General features: G+C 41.7%; 1 non-coding gene across 1 annotated transcript; it reads right to left on the minus strand.

Annotated features, from left to right (window-relative positions):
- Window positions 1-1,061: 1,061 nt before the first annotated feature.
- LOC148562464 (small nucleolar RNA R71) lies at window positions 1,062-1,169 on the minus strand. The gene has a single exon (XR_015886763.1). It is a non-coding gene; the product is annotated as a small nucleolar RNA R71 (small nucleolar RNA).
- Window positions 1,170-8,412: the final 7,243 nt, after the last annotated feature.

Consider the following 8,412-nt stretch of genomic DNA (forward strand, 5'->3'; position numbering starts at 1 on the left):
CAATCATATCTTTTCAAAAATATCTTCTTATCTTATCTTTTTCAAAAATATGATTTCAAAATATCTTTTCTAACTTCCTAACTTCTTATCTTTTCAAAATTTGTTTCAACTAACTAACCAACTTTTTGTTTGTTTCTTATCTTTTTCAAAACTACCTAACTAACTCTCTCCCTCTCATTTTCGAAAATCTCTTCCCTCTTTTTCAAAAATTCTTTTTTAATTAATTAATTATTTTAATTTTTATTTTAATTTTCGAAAAAAATTTTTTTTAACCTTTTTCAAAAACCATTTTCGAAAATCACTAACTCTTTTTCAAAAATTATTTTCGAAAATTCTCTTCCCGCTCTCATCTTCTTCTATTTGTTTATTGATAGACTAACATCTTTCCCTCACTCACCAAAAATCCGAACCCCATCTCTCTGAGTTCAGATTTTCTCTTCTTCCTTTCTTCTACTAACAACAAGGGACCTCTATGCTGTGGTAAAAAGGACTCCTATTATTGTTATTTTTCTGTTCTCTCTTTTCATATGAGCAGGAGCAAGGACAAGAACATTCTTGTTGAAGCAGATCCAGAACCTGAAAGGATTCTGAAAGGGAAATTAAGAGAAGCTAAATTACAACAATCCAGAGATAACCTTTCAGAAATTTTCGAACAGGAAGAGGAGATGGCAGCCGAAAATAATAATAATGCAAGGAGAATGTTTGGTGACTTCACTGCACCTAATTCCAATTTACATGGAAGAAGCATCTCCTTTCCTGCCATTGGAGCAAACAACTTTGAGCTTAAACCTCAATTAGTTTCTCTGATGCAGCAGAACTGCAAGTTTCATGGACTTCCATCTGAAGATCCTTTTCAGTTCTTAACTGAATTCTTGCAGATATGTGATACTGTTAAGACTAATGGAGTAGATCCTGAAGTCTACAGGCTCATGCTTTTCCCTTTTGCTGTAAGAGACAGAGCTAGAATCTGGTTGGACTCTCAACCCAGAGACAGCCTGAACTCTTGGGATAAGCTGGTCAAGGCTTTCTTAGCCAAGTTCTTTCCTCCTCAAAAGCTTAGTAAGCTTAGAGTGGATGTCCAAACCTTCAGACAGAAGGAAGGTGAATCCCTCTATGAAGCTTGGGAGAGATACAAAGGACTGACCAAAAAGTGTCCTACTGACATGCTTTCAGAATGGACCATCCTGGATATATTCTATGATGGTCTGTCTGACTTAGCTAAAATGTCATTGGATACTTCTGCAGGTGGATCCATTCACCTAAAGAAAACGCCTGCAGAAGCTCAAGAACTCATTGACATGGTTGCTAATAACCAGTTCATGTACACTTCTGAGAGGAATCCTGTGAATAATGGGACGCCTATGAAGAAGGGAGTTCTTGAAGTTGATACTCTGAATGCCATATTGGCTCAGAACAAAATATTGACTCAGCAAGTCAATATGATTTCTCAGAGTCTGAATGGAATGCAAGCTGCATCCAACAGTACTCAAGAGGCTTCTTATGAAGAAGAAGCTTATGATCCTGAGAACCCTGCAATAGCAGAGGTGAATTACATGGGTGAACCATATGGAAACACCTATAATCCATCATGGAGAAATCATCCAAATCTCTCATGGAAGGATCAAAAGCCTCAACAAGGCTTTAACAATGGTGGAAGAAACAGGTTTAGCAATAGCAAGCCTTTTCCATCATCCACTCAGCAACAGACAGAGAACTCTGAACAAAATACTTCTAATTTAGCAAATTTAGTCTCTGATCTATCTAAGGCCACTGTAAGTTTCATGAATGAAACAAGGTCTTCCATTAGAAATTTGGAAGCACAAGTGGGCCAGCTGAGTAAAAGGATCACTGAAATCCCTCCCAGTACTCTCCCAAGCAATACAGAAGAGAACCCAAAAGGAGAGTGCAAGGCCATTGACATAAGCGCCATGGCCGAACCTGTAAGGGAAGGAGAGGACGTGAATTCCAAGGAGGAAGACCTCCTGGGACGTCCAGTGATCAATAAGGAGCTTCCCTCTGAGGAACCAAAGGACTCTGAGGCTCATCTAGAGACCATAGAGATTCCATTAAACCTCCTTATGCCCTTCATGAGCTCTGATGAGTATTCCTCTTCTGAAGAGAATGAGGATGTTACTGAAGAGCAAACTGCCAAGTTTCTTGGTGCAATCATGAAGCTGAATGCCAAATTATTTGGCATTGATACTTGGGAAGTTGAACCTCCCTTGTTCATCAATGAACTAAGTGATCTGGATCAACTGACATTGCCTCAGAAGAGACAGGATCCTGGAAAGTTCATAATACCCTGTACCATAGGCACCATGATCTTTAAAGCTCTGTGTGACCTTGGTTCAGGAATAAACCTCATGCCCCTCTCTGTAATAGAGAAACTGGGAATCTATGGGGTGCAAGCTGCTAAAATCTCATTAGAAATGGCAGACAGTTCAAGAAAACAGGCTTATGGACAAGTAGAGGATGTGTTAGTAAAGGTTGAAGGCCTTTACATCCCTGCTGATTTCATAGTCCTGGATACTGGAAAGAAAGAGGATGAATCCATCATCCTAGGAAGACCTTTCTTGGCCACAGCAAGAGCTGTGATTGATGTTGACAGAGGTGAAATATTCCTTCAATGGAATGAGAACTCCCTTGTGTTTAAAACTCAAGGATCTCCCTCTGCAACCATGGAGAGGAAGCAGAAAAAGCTTCTCTCCAAGCAGAGTCAACCAGAGCCCCCACAGTCAAACTCTAAGTTTGGTGTTGGGAGGCCACAACCAAACTCTAAGTTTGGTGTTGAACTCCCATATCCAAACTCTAAGTTTGGTGTTGGAGAGTCTCAACAAAGCTCTGCACATCTGTGAGGCTCCATGAGAGCCCACTGTCAAGCTATTGACATTAAAGAAGCGCTTGTTGGGAGGCAACCTAATGTTTATCTAATTCTTATTTTTATTGTTTTTCATGTTTTCTTAGGTTCATGATCATGTGGAGTCACAAAATAAACAAAAAAAAATCAAAAATGGAATCTAAAACAGCAGAAGAAAAATCACACCCTGGAGGAGCATCTGTCTGGCGTTCAAACGCCAGAACAGAGCATAGTTCTGGCGCTGAACGCCCAGAATGGGAGCATCCTGGCGCTGAACGCCCAGAACAAGCATGGTTCTGGCGTTCAACGCCAGAAATGGCAGCAAAGGGGCGTTGAACGCCCAAAATGGGCACCAACCTGGCGCTGAACGCCCAGAGTTGTGTGCAAGGGCATTTTGCATGCCTAAATTGGTGCAGGGATGTAAATGCCTTGACACCCCAAGATCTGTGGACCCCACAGGATCCCCACTTACCTTCACTCACTCTCTTCTCTCTTCTCAATCATCCTCTATTCCCAATAAACACTCATCCCTTCTGTCTTCCATTTACCACTCACACCCATACACCCACTTACCTTCAAAAATTCAACATCTCTTCCCCACCCAATCCCACCCATATGGCCGAATACACACAGCCATCCATCTCCTCCATATCCTCTTCTTCTTCTATTCTTTCTTCTTTTGCTCGAGGGCGAGCAACATTCTAAGTTTGGTGTGGTAAAAGCATAGCTTTTTTTGTTTTTTCCATAACCATTGATGGCACCTAAGGCCAGAAAAACCTCTAGAAAGAGGAAAGGGAAGACAAAAGCTTCCATCAAGGGTCTATAGCTCAGTGGTAGAACATTTGACTGCAAATCAAGAAATCCCTGAGATACCTCAGGGGATACATTTTCTTCCACACAATTATTGGAAGCAACTAAGGGTGGAACATCAAGAGCACTCCATCATCCTTCATGAAATCAGAGAAGATCTAAAAGCAATGAAGGAGGAGCAACAAAGACAAGGAAGAGACATAGAAGAGCTCAAGGACATCATTAGTTCCTCAAGAAGGAAACGCCACCATTACTAAGGTGGATTCATTCCTTGTTCTTATTTCTTCTGTTTTTCGTTTTCTATGTTATGTGCTTATCTGTGTTTGTGTCTTCATTACATGATCATTAGTAGTTAGTAACTATGTCTTAAAGTTATAAATGTCCTATGAATCCATCACCTCTCTTAAATGAAAAATATTTTAATTCAAAAGAACAAGAAGTACATGAGTTTCGAATTTATCCTTGAACTTAGTTTAATTATATTGATGTGGTGACAATGCTTCTTGTTTTCTGAATGTATGCTTGAACAGTGCATATGTCTTTTGAAGTTGTTGTTTAAGAATGTTAAATATGTTGGCTCTTGAAAGAATGATGCCTAGGAGACATGTTATTTGATAATCTGAAAAATCATAAAAATGATTCTTGAAGCAAGAAAAAGCAGCAAAGAACAAAGCTTGCAGAAAAAAAAAATATAGGCGAAAAAAAAAATATAGAAAGAAAAAGAAAAAGCAAGCAGAAAAAGCCAAAGCTCTTAAAACCAAGAGGCAAGAGCAAAAAGCCAATAACCCTTAAAACCAAAAGGCAAGGGAAATAAAAAGGATCCCAAGGCTTTGAGCATCAGTGGATAGGAGGGCCTAAAGGAATAAAATCCTGGTCTAAGCGGCTAAACCAAGCTGTCCCTAACCATGTGCTTGTGGCGTGTAGGTGTCAAGTGAAAACTTGAGATTGAGCGGTTAAAGTCAAGGTCCAAAGCAAAAAAAGAGTGTGCTTAAGAACCCTGGACACCTCTAATTGGGGACTTTAGCAAAGCTGAGTCACAATCTGAAAGGGTTCACCCAATTATGTGTCTGTGGCATTTATGTATCCGGTGGTAATACTGGAAAACAAAGTGCTTAGGGCCACGGCCAAGACTCATAAAGAAGCTGTGTTCAAGAATCATCATACTGAACTAAGAGAGTCAATAACACTATTCGAAATCTGAAGTTCCTATAGATGCCAATCATTCTGAACCTCAATGGATAAAGTGAGATGCCAAAACTATTCAAGAGGAAAAAAGCTATAAGTCCCGCTCATATGATTGAAGCTCTGTTTCATTGATAGTTTGGAATTTATAGTATATTCTATTCTTTTTATCCTATTTTGATTTTCAGTTGCTTGGGGACAAGCAACAATTTAAGTTTGGTGTTGTGATGAGCGGATAATTTATACGCTTTTTGACATTGTTTTTAGTATGTTTTTAGTAGGATCTAGTCTTTTAGGGATGTTTTTAATAGATTTTGTGTTAAATTCACATTTCTGGACTTTACTATGAGTTTGTGTGTTTTTCTGTGATTTCAGGTATTTTCTGGCTGAAATTGAGGGACTTGAGCAGAAATCAGATTCAGAGGTTGAAGAAGGACTGCTGATGCTGTTGGATTCTGACCTCCCTGCACTCAAAGTGGATTTCTTGGAGCTACAGAACTTGAAATGGCGCGCTTCCAATTGAGTTGGAAAGTAGACATCCAGGGCTTTTCAGCAATATATAATAGTCCATACTTTGGCCAAGAATTGACGACGTAAACTGGCATTCAACGCCAGCCTTCTGCCCAAATCTGGCGTCCAACGCCAGAAAAGGATCCAAAACCAGAGTTGAACGCCCAAACTGGCACAGAAACTGGCGTTCAACTCCACAAATGGCCTCTGCACGTGCTACACTTAAGCTCAGCCCAAACACACACCAAGTGGGCCCAGGAAGTGGATTTATGCATCAATTACTCACTCATGTAAACCCTAGTAGCTAGTTTATTATAAATAGGACCTCTTACTATTGTATTAGGCATCTTTGGATTACCTTATGATCCTTTGATCACGTTTTAGGGGGCTGGCCATCTCGGCCATGCCTGGACCTTTCACTTACGTATTTTCAACGGTAGAGTTTCTACACTCCATAGATTAAGGTGTGGAGCTCTGCTGTTCCTCAAAGATTAATGCAAAGTACTACTGTTTTCTATTCAATTCTTCTTATTTCTCTTCTAAGATATCCATTCGCACCCAAGAACATGATGAAGGTGATGATTATGTGTGACGCTCATCATCCTTCTCCCTTATGAACGCGTGCCTGACAAACACTTCCGTTCTACATGAAATAAGCTAGAATGAATATCTCTTAGATCTCCTAACCAGAATATTCGTGGCGTAAGCTAGAATGATGGCGGCATTCAAGAGAATCCGGAAGGTCTAAACCTTGTCTGTGGTATTCCGAGTAGGATTCAATGATTGGATGACTGTGACGAGCTCCTAACTCGCGATTGCAGGGCGTTAGTGACAGACGCAAAAGGATAGTAAATCCTATTCCAGCATGATCGAGAACCGACAGATGAATAGCCGTGCCGTGACAGGGTGCGTGAGCATATTATTCACTGAGAGGATAAGATGAAGCCATTGACAAGGGTGATGCCTCCAGACGATTAGCCGTGCCATGACAGGGCATTGGATCATTTTCCCGTGAGATGACCGAAAGTAGCCATTGACAGTGGTGATGTATCACATAAAGCCAGCCATGGAAAGGAATGAGACTGATTGGATGAAGATAGCAGGAAAGCAGAGGTTCAGAAGAACGAAAAGCATCTCCATTCGCTTACCTGAAATTCCTACCAATGAATTACATAAGTATCTCTATCCCTATTTTATTATATAATATTCGAAAACATCTTCATCACTTTATATCTGCCTAACTGAGATTTACAAGGTGACCATAGCTTGCTTCATACCAACAATCTCCGTGGGATTCGACCCTTACTCACGTAAGGTATTACTTGGACGACCCAGTGCACTTGCTGGTTAGTTGTATCGAAGTTGTGACAATTATGAATTAAGATCAGAGCACCAAGCTTTGGAGCCATTACCAGGATTTGTTCGAGCCTGGAGATCACAATTTCGTGCACCAGCGATCAAGGCACCCATTTTTGTAACAGGAGACTAACAGGATTAATGAAGAAGCATGGGATAATTCATAAGGTTGCAACAGCATACCATTCTCAGACCAATGGGCAAGCCGAGGTGTCAAACAGAGAAATAAAGCGTATCTTGCAGAAGATAGTCAAACCTCATAGAAAAGACTAGAGCACCAGGCTACAAGATGCACTCTGGGCATACAGAATAGCATACAAAACACCCATTGGGATGAGTCCTTTTCGCTTAGTTTATGGAAAAGCTTGTCATCTCCCTGTCGAAATTGAGCACAAAGCCTTTTGAGCAGTAAAGGAATGCAACATGGGGATTAATAAAGCCGGGGCTGAAAGGAAGTTACAACTGCAGGAATTGGAAAGCCTTCGCCTAGAAGCTTATGAGAATGCAAGACTATACAAGGGGAAGATGAAGGCTGTACATGATCAGCACATCAAGAGAAAAGAGTTCCAACTTGGGGACTCAGTCCTCCTTTACAAATCTCGACTGAGGCTCATGCCAGGCAAGTTGAGATCAAGATGGGAAGGTCCATACAGAGTAGAGAAGGCCGAACCGTACAGAGTTTATCACTTTAGCCATCCTTCGAGCTCTGAGCTTATCAAAGTTAATGGACATCGTTTAAAGCTGTACCATAGCGAAAAGCGGAAGAAAGACAAGGAACTCGAGATCTTCCTCTTGGAAGATCCCCATATAGCCGAAGACTGAGCTAGTGGAGCGTCCAACTTACGGACATTAAAGCAAAGTGTTAGGTGGGAGACAACCCACCATGGTATGATCGTTCTTTTCTCTATTTTTAGTTTTCTTACTCAATAACTCTTCTCTTTATTAGTATATTTCGTGCATCTGCATTTACATACTTTTATTTAAAAAAAAAAATCTCACACGACGTGACCGCCTCAGTGACGCGTCCGCATCGCAAGGAGATGGGTGAAAAATAAAAAAAATGAACAGAGAGTCACGCGAGAGCGTGGCTGGAGGCGTGCCAATGGCACAAATCGTCCCACGCGATCGCGTCGCTGATGCGACCGCGTCATATGGGAATAATGGCCTCCCACGCGACCGCGCGCCCTATGCAGCCGCGTGACCAAGATTTCGGCGTAATAATGGTGCACAGCTGAAAGTTGTTCTAGAGTGGTGCTGGACTGGCGCTGGACACGCAGTCCCCCTCACGCGACCGCGTGCCCCACGCGGCCGCATCATACCCCAAAAACTGCCCACTCACGCATGCGATCGCGTCACCTAAAATTTGGCATTTAATGATTTTGAACAGAGAGTTGTGCGAGTGCGAGGCAACCCTCGCGCCACTGGCACAAACCGGGTCACGCGACCGCGTGACCGACGCGACCGCGTCAATCACCTTAAGCGCAAGTCGCGCGACCGCGTGCCCCATGCGATCGCGCCGCTTGCGGTGCACAGTTTTCCTAATTTTGCCAAATATCATATCTTTTTCTCCCCAAATCCTATTTTTCTCTTTTCCCTCCTTATTTCTTCCTTCTCCCTTCTTCCTTCTATCTCACCTTTCACTCTCTCTCTCACCTCCATTAACAAGGTTTTATTTTCTTCTTCCCTCCTCCCTTTTC

The sequence above is a fragment of the Arachis ipaensis genome, chromosome B6 (genome assembly GCF_059453495.1).
Source record: "Arachis ipaensis isolate K30076 ecotype BB chromosome B6, ASM5945349v1, whole genome shotgun sequence".
In the NCBI taxonomy this organism is placed as follows: Eukaryota; Viridiplantae; Streptophyta; class Magnoliopsida; order Fabales; family Fabaceae; genus Arachis; species Arachis ipaensis.